Here is a 10,007-nt window from a genome sequence, read left to right on the forward strand (position 1 = left end):
CTACTTCAGCATTCCTTCGTCTCCAACATCATCAGGTGACATCCTTCGAGTTTCATTTTCAGCTGGGAGCTCCCCATGGGCTGCATCATTCCCAGGCCGCGTGGGTCCGTCCCTGCGGCATGTATCTCTTTTGTTCATGCCTTTAGGTTACTTTGTTGGGGGCACCCCACGGGCTGCATTATCCCCAAGCCACTCGGGCCTGACCCAGCGGCATTTGCCTTTTTCTGCATCTATCTAAATGGATTTGCTCCTTCATGCTTAACGTGCTCGACCTAATCGCCTGCTCGATTGACACCTACCTCTGGAGCCGCTCGCCCTAGCACGGCACTTGCGCACGGGTCCGTCCCTGCAACGCCGATAAATCTGAGTGGTCGAGCTCTGGCCGCGGCAGCCCCGCAAGGCGCCACCTCATCGGGCCCTCAGTGCCCCAATCACTCCCTCGGAGCGACCAATGGTTGGCTGGCAACCGCAACAACAGACCTTGCTTTCTCTCGTGATTGGTACGCAGGACCCGCTCCAGGAGTAATGCTAGGCATGACGTGAGCCTCCTCTCCTTCTTTCCGGCATGATCCGCTTGCACGTTAAAAGGGGGGTACCTGAGCATCGCGACTCACGGGCTCTTATTGGCTCTCCAGCCCTCACCCCCTGGCCTTAACCCACAGCATCGCGGCCTGTCATACTAGCGGTTGCTGAGCTCGCTCGAGGGCCGGGACCTGAGGACATAGAGCATGAAGGAAAGTGTGGGGGAGAGGGAAGAAGCTCGCGAAGACCTGACCCAGCAACACCTCAGCTGCCGCCACGCAGGCTCGGCACTTCACCAAAAACTACTCCAAATCAATAAGATAAGTTACTCCAGAACTGATTCGGCTTAGCGTTAAACCCTCACCTACTGCAGCTCTGTCACGGCAACGTTGCCTACCTTTCTTGCCCAGCGGAGGCTGCTTGAGCACTAAAGGGGACCCCCCGAGCATCACGACTCAGAGGCTCTTACTGGACCTCGGGCTGCTCACCTCCTGGCCTTGACCACGGCATCGCGACCTGGCATACCAGCGATGGCTGAAGCCTGCCTGGGGACCGGGACCTGTAAGAGTAGAGCACCAAGCCCTCGTGAGGAAAGAAAGGGGGAGCCGAGCCGGGACAGGACTAGCATCTTGCATCAATTCATAATGAGGATATATATTCACAAAAGACATGGCGAGCGCCTTACAATACCCCTGTGGGGTGATACTTCAATTCCTCGCAGGGAACATAAGAGACGCTAACTATGCGCGCCTCCGCAGGAGACGCCATCATCAACAGTGGGCCGGCAGGCGCCGACGCCTACCCCATCCAGATCAATGGCGTCGACGGCCTGATGCAGCTGCCACGCTCCGAGCGTGACGCGAGCTCGGGGGCTCGTAGCTGTCGTCGCTCGTCTCTGGAGTAGTGTAAAGCTCGGCGGAGTCGCTGGAACCCCCGACACCTCCGTTGCTGCCTGAGGAGCCGCTGAGGAAGTGGTTGGCGGGCCTCGTCCTCGCCACAACGATGCCCCAGCCGCCTTTCTTGGGGCAGCATTCCAGCCGGCGTCCTTCCCGTCGAAGACCTTGAAGAACATTAAGGAGGCGCCATCGTATTCAAGATGAATCACGAGGGCCCCCTCCAATCGGCAGACCCGGGCAATCTCGCCCCAGCCCCGGGTCATGTAGACCTTGCACGGAGCGACGACCTCGACCTCCGCTCCGGTCGCAGGGGTACTGCATTCAGCGTGCTGCAGCCAGAGCTCAAGAGGCCCCCTCGGTGGGATCTCGAAGGCGAAGGAGGGAGGAAGGCGAATCCAAGAACGAGGAGGCATGGCAGCGTGAAGCACAAGCTCGTGAGAGGAGCCCACGACATGGACTCTAGGAGGAACGACGCGCACCGCCGTGATCCGTCGGCGACGACAACGGCTCCGGCGATGTCGCTCGGCGCCTTCTCCTCCAGGGCCCTCGATCCGGGCATACAAGGGCAGCGGAAACCCAGGCGGCGGCCGCTCGAACCAGGGCCCGACACCTCCTGCCAAGCAGCCCCGTCTCCGCGGTAGAGGGCTAGCCGTTTCTTTGGCGGAAGCGAGTCAGGACCCTCTCAGGGGGCCTTTCCTTTCTCTTCTGCAGAAAACCGTCAGATTGGTGCCATTGGCGTAAGGTGGAGCAAGGGCGAGGAAGAAGAAGTAAGAGAGTAGCAGGAAGGGATGGACCAGAAGGGCTTGCGCCGTTCCGTACTTATAGCCGGAGGAGGCCAACCGCCGGCCTCCATGATCACAGGTAATCATGACCCGTTTTTGCATGCAGGGACTTGTCAAGTCACACAGTAGCCGAGGCATCATGGGGAAGTGAGGACGCTCACGTCCCATCAACCGCCACGAGGCGCCCAAGGCCGTAGGCTATTGGGGCCCGCGGCGCTTCGCACTTGCCCCCTCGCTTCTCTGTTAAGCCATGCCCGGGCGCGCCTTGGGCCCGGGGGCTACTGTCGGTGTTCTGGGAATGGGGTTACCCGGACTTGCCTGCCTGCGGCCTTCGGCGTGGCTCAAGGAGTGGTCCAGTATTGGCCATCTTCGTCAACACAAGCTCAAGACCCTCACGAGGGGCCAAGCCTCATGGGGCGGACGATAGGAAGCTTCCTCAGGAAAAGCCTTGTCAGGCTGGCTCACGAGGAGGCGGAGACATCAAGGCGGGGTACCACACGAGGTGCCCGTGACGCAAGCCATGATGACCGAAGCCAGGCGGGCGCCAGGCGGGCGCCGGCCTGCGCAGTGTCCTTGTTTCCCCTTCGGTGCAAAGGGGGAAAGCACAGGCCAAGGCATCAGGCAAAGGTTACCGTTTCGGTGCAACAAGACCAAGACCAGTAGTACGGCAGGATGGAGGTCATCGTGGAGCCCAGGAAGGCATCATCGTCAGAGTCCTTTGGCAGGCGAGGACCAACTTTAGTCAGGATAAGTGTACTAGATGTTCCCCTTCAAAATGGCCAATTGTTGGCACCCTTCTCGCTCAATATTTGGGAAGAGGACCAGGGCCTTGCTCTATAAATAGGACTAGCCGCCCTCGAGAGAGAGACAGACAGAGGGAGAGATAGATAGAGGGAGAGACGGACAAAGGGCGGATCAACCATTGGAACCCTAGCCAGAACCACCCAAATCCACACAAGAACTCCTCCCCTCGCGAGGTTGTTCTTACTTTGTATTGTTCATCATCAGCCCCTGAGGCAATCCACACACCACACACTTGAGTAGGGTATCACACCACAATGGTGGGTTGAACCAGTATAAACCTTGTGTCCCTTGTGTTGTTCTTCATGTAGTCTAGATCTCTTGCGAGGCGACGAGACGTGAGCCGGTAGGGGGGCGATCTCCGCGCGCACCCCAGAGTTCGAACCTCAAGGGTCTGCCGAAACCCGAAATCCGACAGGCCCGCCCAGGACGAAAAGCCCATTTTCTGTCATGATTTTTTGTCATAGAAGTAGGAGCCCACCACATCTATGATGATACCAGGTTTTGTCACAATTATCGTCATAGAAGTGTCATAAGTATGACAGAAAAAATTCGTTCGGCCCAAAATGTCATGGATGTGTCTTTTTTGTATTAAATAGACACACCAGTTGATTGTTTAGCCGTGTGCGGTTCCCCCCTCCACAGATTTGCACCTCGGTCATATCATCGTAGTGCTTAGGTGAAGCCCTGCATCGATAACTTCATCATCACCGTCATCACGCCATCGTGCTGACGAAACTCCCTCGACCTCAGCTGGATCTGGAGTTCGTGAGACGTCACCGAGCTGAATGTGTGCAGATCACGGAGGTGCCGTACTTTTGGTTCTACCATCGGTCAGATCATGAAGACGTATGACTACATCAACCTAGATAGATCTTGTGGGATCGTAGGAATTTTTTGAAATTACCGCGTTCCCCAACAGTGGCATCTGAGTCAGGTCTATGCGTAGATGTTATATGCACGAGTAGAACACAAAGAGTTGTGGGCAATAATAGTCATAATGCTTACCAGCATGTCATACTTTGATTTGGTGGTATTGTTGGATGAAGCGGCCCAGACCGACATTACATGACCGCGTTCATGAGACTGGTTCTACCGACGTTCTTCGCACACATGTGGTTAGTGGGTGTTTGTTTCTCCAACTTTAGTTAAATCGAGTTTGACTATGCCCGGTCCTTGTTGAAGGTTAAAACAACACACTTGACGAAAAATCATTGTGGTTTTGATGCGTAGGTAAGAACGGTTCTTGCTAGAAGCCCATAGCAGCCACATAAAATTTGGAACAACAAAGTAGAGGACGTCTAACTTGTTTTTGCAGGACTTGATGTGATGTGATATGGTCAAGACGTGATGATATATAATTTGTTGTATAAGATGATCATGTTTTTGTTAAAGTTATCGGCAACTGGCAGGAGCCTTATGATTGTATCTTTATTGCATAAGATGCAAGCGCCATATAATTGCTTTACTTTATCGCTATGCCATAGTAATAGTTGCAAAAGCAATAGTTGGTGAGACGACCATGTGATGACACATTGATAAAGATCAAGATGATGGAGATCATGGTGTCATGCCGGTGACGATGGAGATCATGATGGTACTTTGAAGATGGAGATCAAAGGCACAAGATGATGATGGCCATACCATGTCACATATTTTGATTGCATGTGATGTTTATCTTTTATATTCTTATTTTGCTTAGTTCGGCGGTAGCATTATAAGATGATCCCTTACTAAATTTCAAGGTTTAAGGGTTCTACCTGAGTATGCACCATTGCTACAGTAATTCATGCTGAGACACCACGTGATGATCAGGTGTGATAAGCTCTACGTTCACATACAACGGGTCCAAGCCAGTTTTGCACACGCAGAATACTCGGGCTAAACTTGATGAGCCTAGCATATGCAGATATGGCCCCGGAACACTAGAGACCGAAAGGTCAAGCGTGAATCATATAGTAGATATGATCAACATAGTGATGTTGACCATTGAAAACTACTCCATCTCACGTGATGATCACACATGGTTTAGTTGATTTGGATCACGTGATCATTTAGATGACTAGAGGGATGTCTATCTAAGTGGTTGTTCTTAAGTAATATGATTAATTAAACTTTAATTTATCATGAACTTAGTCCTGATAGTATTTTGCAAATTATGTTGTAGATCAATAGCTCGCGTTATAGCTTCCCTATGTTTTTTATATGTTCCTAGAGAAAACTAAGTTGAAAGATGATAGTAGCAATCATGTGGAATGGGTCCGTGATCTGAGGTGTATCCTCATTGCTGCACAGAAGAATTATGTCCTTGATGCACCGCTAGGTGACAGACCTATTGCAGGAGTAAATACAGACGTTATGACCGGGACTACTTGATAATTTAGTGTACCATGCTTTACGGCTTATAACCGGGACTTCAAAAACGTTTTTTGAAACGTCACAGAGCATATGAGATGTTCCAATAGCTGAAATTGGTATTTCAGACTCATGCCTGTGTCAAGAGGTATGAGACCTCTGACAAGTACTTTGCCTAAAAGATGGAGGAGAATTGCTCAACTAGTGAGCATGTGCTCAGAATGTCTGGGTACTACAATCACTTGAATCAAGTGGGAGTTAATCTTCTAGATAAGATAGTGATGGACAGAGTTCTCTAGTCACCATCACCAAGTTACTGGAACTTCATGATGAACTATAGTATGCAAGGGATGACGAAAACAATTCCCGAGCTCTTCGTGATGCTGAAATCGACGAAGGTAGAAATCAAGAAAGAGCATAAAGTGATGATGATTAAACAAGACCACTAGTTTCAAGAAAAGGGCAAAGGGAAAGAAAGGGAACTTCAAGAAGAATGGCAAGCAAGTTGTCACTCCCATGAAGAAGCCCAAATCTGGACCGAAGCTTGAAACTGAGTGCTTCTACTGCAAAGGAAATGGTCACTGGAAGTTTAACTACCCCAAATATTTGGCGGATAAGAAGGATGGCAAACTGAACAAAGGTATATTTGATATACATATTATTGATGTGTACCTTACTAGTGCTCGTAGTAATCCCTGGGTATTTGATACTTGTTCGGTTGCTAAGATTAGTAACTCGAAACAGGAGTTGCAGAATAAATAGAGACTAGTTGAGGAAGAAGTGACGATGTGTGTTGGAAGTGGTTCCAAGATTGATATGATCATCATCGAGCACTCGCTATACTTTCAGGATTAGTGTTGAACCTAAATAAATGTTATTTGGTGTCTACATTGAGCAGGAACATGATTAGATCATGTTAGTTGCAATATGGTTATTCATTTAAGACAGAGAATAATTGTTATTCTGTTTACATGAATAAAACCTTCTATGGTCATACACCCAATGTTGATGGTTTATTGAATCTTGATCATGGTAATACACATATTCACAGTATTGATGCCAAAAGATGCAATGTTGATAATGATAGTGCAACTTATTTGTGGCACTGCCGTTTGGGTCATATCAGTGTAAAGTACATGAAGAAACTCCATGCTGATGGACTTTTGGAATCACTTAATTATGAATCATTTGATGCTTGCGAACCGTGCCTTATGGGCAAGATGACTAAAATTCCGTTCTCCGAAACAGTGGAACAAGCTAGTGATTATTGGAAATAATACATATCGATGTATGCGGTCCAATGAGTGTTGATGCTCGTGGCGGGTATCATTATTTTGTGACCTTCACAGATGATTTGAGCAGATATGGGTATATCTACTTAATGAAACACAAGTCTGAAACATTTGAAAAGTTCAAAGAATTTCAGAGTGAAGTGAAGAATCATCGTAACAAGAAAATAAAGTTTCTACGATCTAATCATGGAGGAGAATATTTGAGTTACGAGTTTGGCCTTCATTTAAAACAATGTGGAATAGTTTCACAGCTCACGCCACCTGGAACACCACAGCGTAATGGTGTGTCCGAATGTCGTAACCACACTTTATTAGATATGGTGTGATCTATGATGTCTCTTACCGATTTACCATTATCGTTTTGGGATTATGCATTAGAGACAGCTGCATTCACTTTAAATAGGGCACCATCAAAATCCGTTGAGATGACGCCTTATGAATTGTGGTTTGGCAAGAAACCAAAGTTGTCATTTCTTAGAGTTTGGGGCTGCGATGCTTATGTGAAAAAGCTTCAACCTGATAAGCTCGAACCCAAATCGGAGAAGTGCATCTTCATAGAATACCCAAAGGAAACTATTGGGTACACCTTCTATACAAGATCTGAAGGCAAGATATTCGTTGCTAAGAATGGATTCTTTCTAGAGAAGGAGATTCTCTCGAAAGAAGTGAGTGGGAGGAAAGTAGAACTTGATGAGGTACTTGTACCTTCTCCCGAATTGGAAAGTAGTTCATCACAGAAATCAGTTCCAGTGATTCTACACCAATTAGTGAGGAAGTTAATGATGATGATCATGAAACTTCAGATCAAGTTATTACCGAACCTCGTAGGTCTTCTAGAGTACAATCCGCACCAGAGTGGTACGGTAATCTTATTCTGGAAGTCATGTTACTAGACCATGATGAACCTATGAACTATGAGGAAGCAATGATGAGCCCAAATTCCGCGAAATGGCTTGAGGCCATAAAATCTGACATGGGATCCATGTATGAGGACAAAGTGTGGACATTGGTGGACTTGCTCGATGATCGGCAAGCCATTAAGAATAAATGGATCTTCAAGAGGAAGACGGACGCTGATAGTAGTGTTACTATCTACAAAGCTCGACTTGTCGTAAAAGGTTTTTGACAAGTTCAATGAGTTGACTAGGATGAGACTTTCTCACCCATAGCGATGCTTAAGTCTGTCTAAATCATGTTAGCAATTGTTGCATTTTATGATTATGAAATTTGGCAGATGGAAGTCAAAACGGCATTCCTGAATGGATTTCTGGAAGAAGAGTTGTATAAGATGCAACCAGAAGGTTTTGTCGATCCAAAGGGTGCTAACAAAGTGTGCAAGCTCCAGCGATCCATTTATGGACTGGTGCAAGCCTCTCGGACTTGGAATAAACGCTTTGATAGTGTGATCAAAGCATATGGTTTTATACAGACTTTTGGAGAAGCCTGTATTTATAAGAAAGTGAGTGGGAGCTCTGTAGCATTTCTAATATTATATGTGGATGACATATTGTTGATTCGAAATGATATAGAATTTCTAGATAACATAAAGGGATACTTGAATAAGAGTTTTTCATTGAAAGGCCGCAGTGAAGCTGCTTACATATTTGGCATCAAGATCTATAGAGATAGATCAAGACACTTGATAAGATTTTCAATGAGTAAATACCTTGACAAGTTTTTGAAAGAGTTCAAAATGGATCAGCCAAAGAAGGAGTTCTTGTCTGTATTACAAGGTGTAAAGTTGAGTAAAACTCAAAGCCTGACCATGGCAGAAGATAGAAAGAGAATGAAAGTCATTCCCTATGCCACAAACATAGGTTCTATAAAGTATGATGTGATGTGTACCAGACCTATTGTCTACCTTGCCATGAGTTTGGCAAGGGGTATAATAGTGATCTAAGAGTAGATCATTGAACATCGGTCAAAATTATCCTTAATGAGGACCAAGGAAATGTTTCTCAGTGATGGGGTGATAAAAAGAGTTCGTCATAAAGAGTTACGTTGATGCAAGCTTTTGCACCGATCCAGATTACTCTAAGTCTCAATCTGGATACATATTGAAAGTGGGAACAATTAGCTAGAGTATCTCTAAGGAGAGCATTGTAGACATAGAATATTTGCAAAGTACATACGGCTCTGAATGTGACAGACACGTTGACTAAACTTCTCACACGAGCAAAACATGATCACACCTTAGTACTCTTTGGGTGTTAATCACATAGTGATGTGAACTAGATTATTGACTCGAGTAAACCCTTTGGGTGTTTGATGTCTACTACACAACCTTCTTCTTGTAGATGTTGTTGGGCCTCCAAGTGTAGAGGTTTGTAGGACAGTAGCAAATTTCACTCAAGTGGATGACCTAAGGTTTAGCAATCTGTGGGAGGCGTAGGATGAAGATGGTCTCTCTCAAACAACCCTACAACCAAGTAACAAAGAGGCTCTTGTGTCCCCAACACAACCAATACAATAGTAAATTGTATAGGTGCACTAGTTCGGCGAAGAGATGGTGATACAAGTGCAATATGGATGGTAGATAAAGGTTTTTGTAATCTGAAAATATAAAAACAGCAAGGTAGCAAGCGATAAAAGTGAGCGTAAACGGTATTGCAATGGTAGGAAACAAGGCAAAGGGTTCATACTTTCACTAGTGCAAGTTCTCTCAACAATAATAACATAGATAGATCATATAATAATCCCTTAACATGCAACAAAGAGTCACTCCAAAGCCACTAATAGAGGAGAACAAACGAAGAGATTATGGTAGGGTACGAAACCACCTCAAAGTTATCCTTTCTGTTCTATCTATTCAAGAGTTCATAGTAAAACAACATGAAGCTATTCTTTCCGCTCAATCTATCATAGAGTTCATACTAGAATAACACCTTAAGACACAAATCAACCAAAACCCTAATGTCACCTAGATACTCCATTGTCACCTCAAGTATTCGTGGGCATGATTATATGATATGCATCACACAATCTCAGATTCATCTATTCAACCAACACAAAGTACTTCAAAGAGTGCCCCAAAGTTTCTACCAGAGAGTCAAGACGAAAACGTGTGCCAACCCCTATGCATAGGTTCATGGGCGGAACCCGCAAGTTGGTCACCAAAACATACATCAAGTGGTACATGATATCCCATTGTCAGCACAGATAAGCACGACAAGACATACATCAAGTGTTGTCAAATCATTAAAGACTCAATCCGATAAGACAACTTCAAAGGGAAAACTCAATCCATTACAAGAGAGTAGAGGGGGAGAAACATCATAAGATCCAACTATAATAGCAAAGCTCGCGATACATCAAGATCGTGCCATAGAGAGAACACGAGAGAGAGAGAGAGAGATCAA

Source organism: Triticum aestivum, chromosome 1B (genome assembly GCF_018294505.1).
Source record: "Triticum aestivum cultivar Chinese Spring chromosome 1B, IWGSC CS RefSeq v2.1, whole genome shotgun sequence".
NCBI lineage: Eukaryota > Viridiplantae > Streptophyta > Magnoliopsida > Poales > Poaceae > Triticum > Triticum aestivum.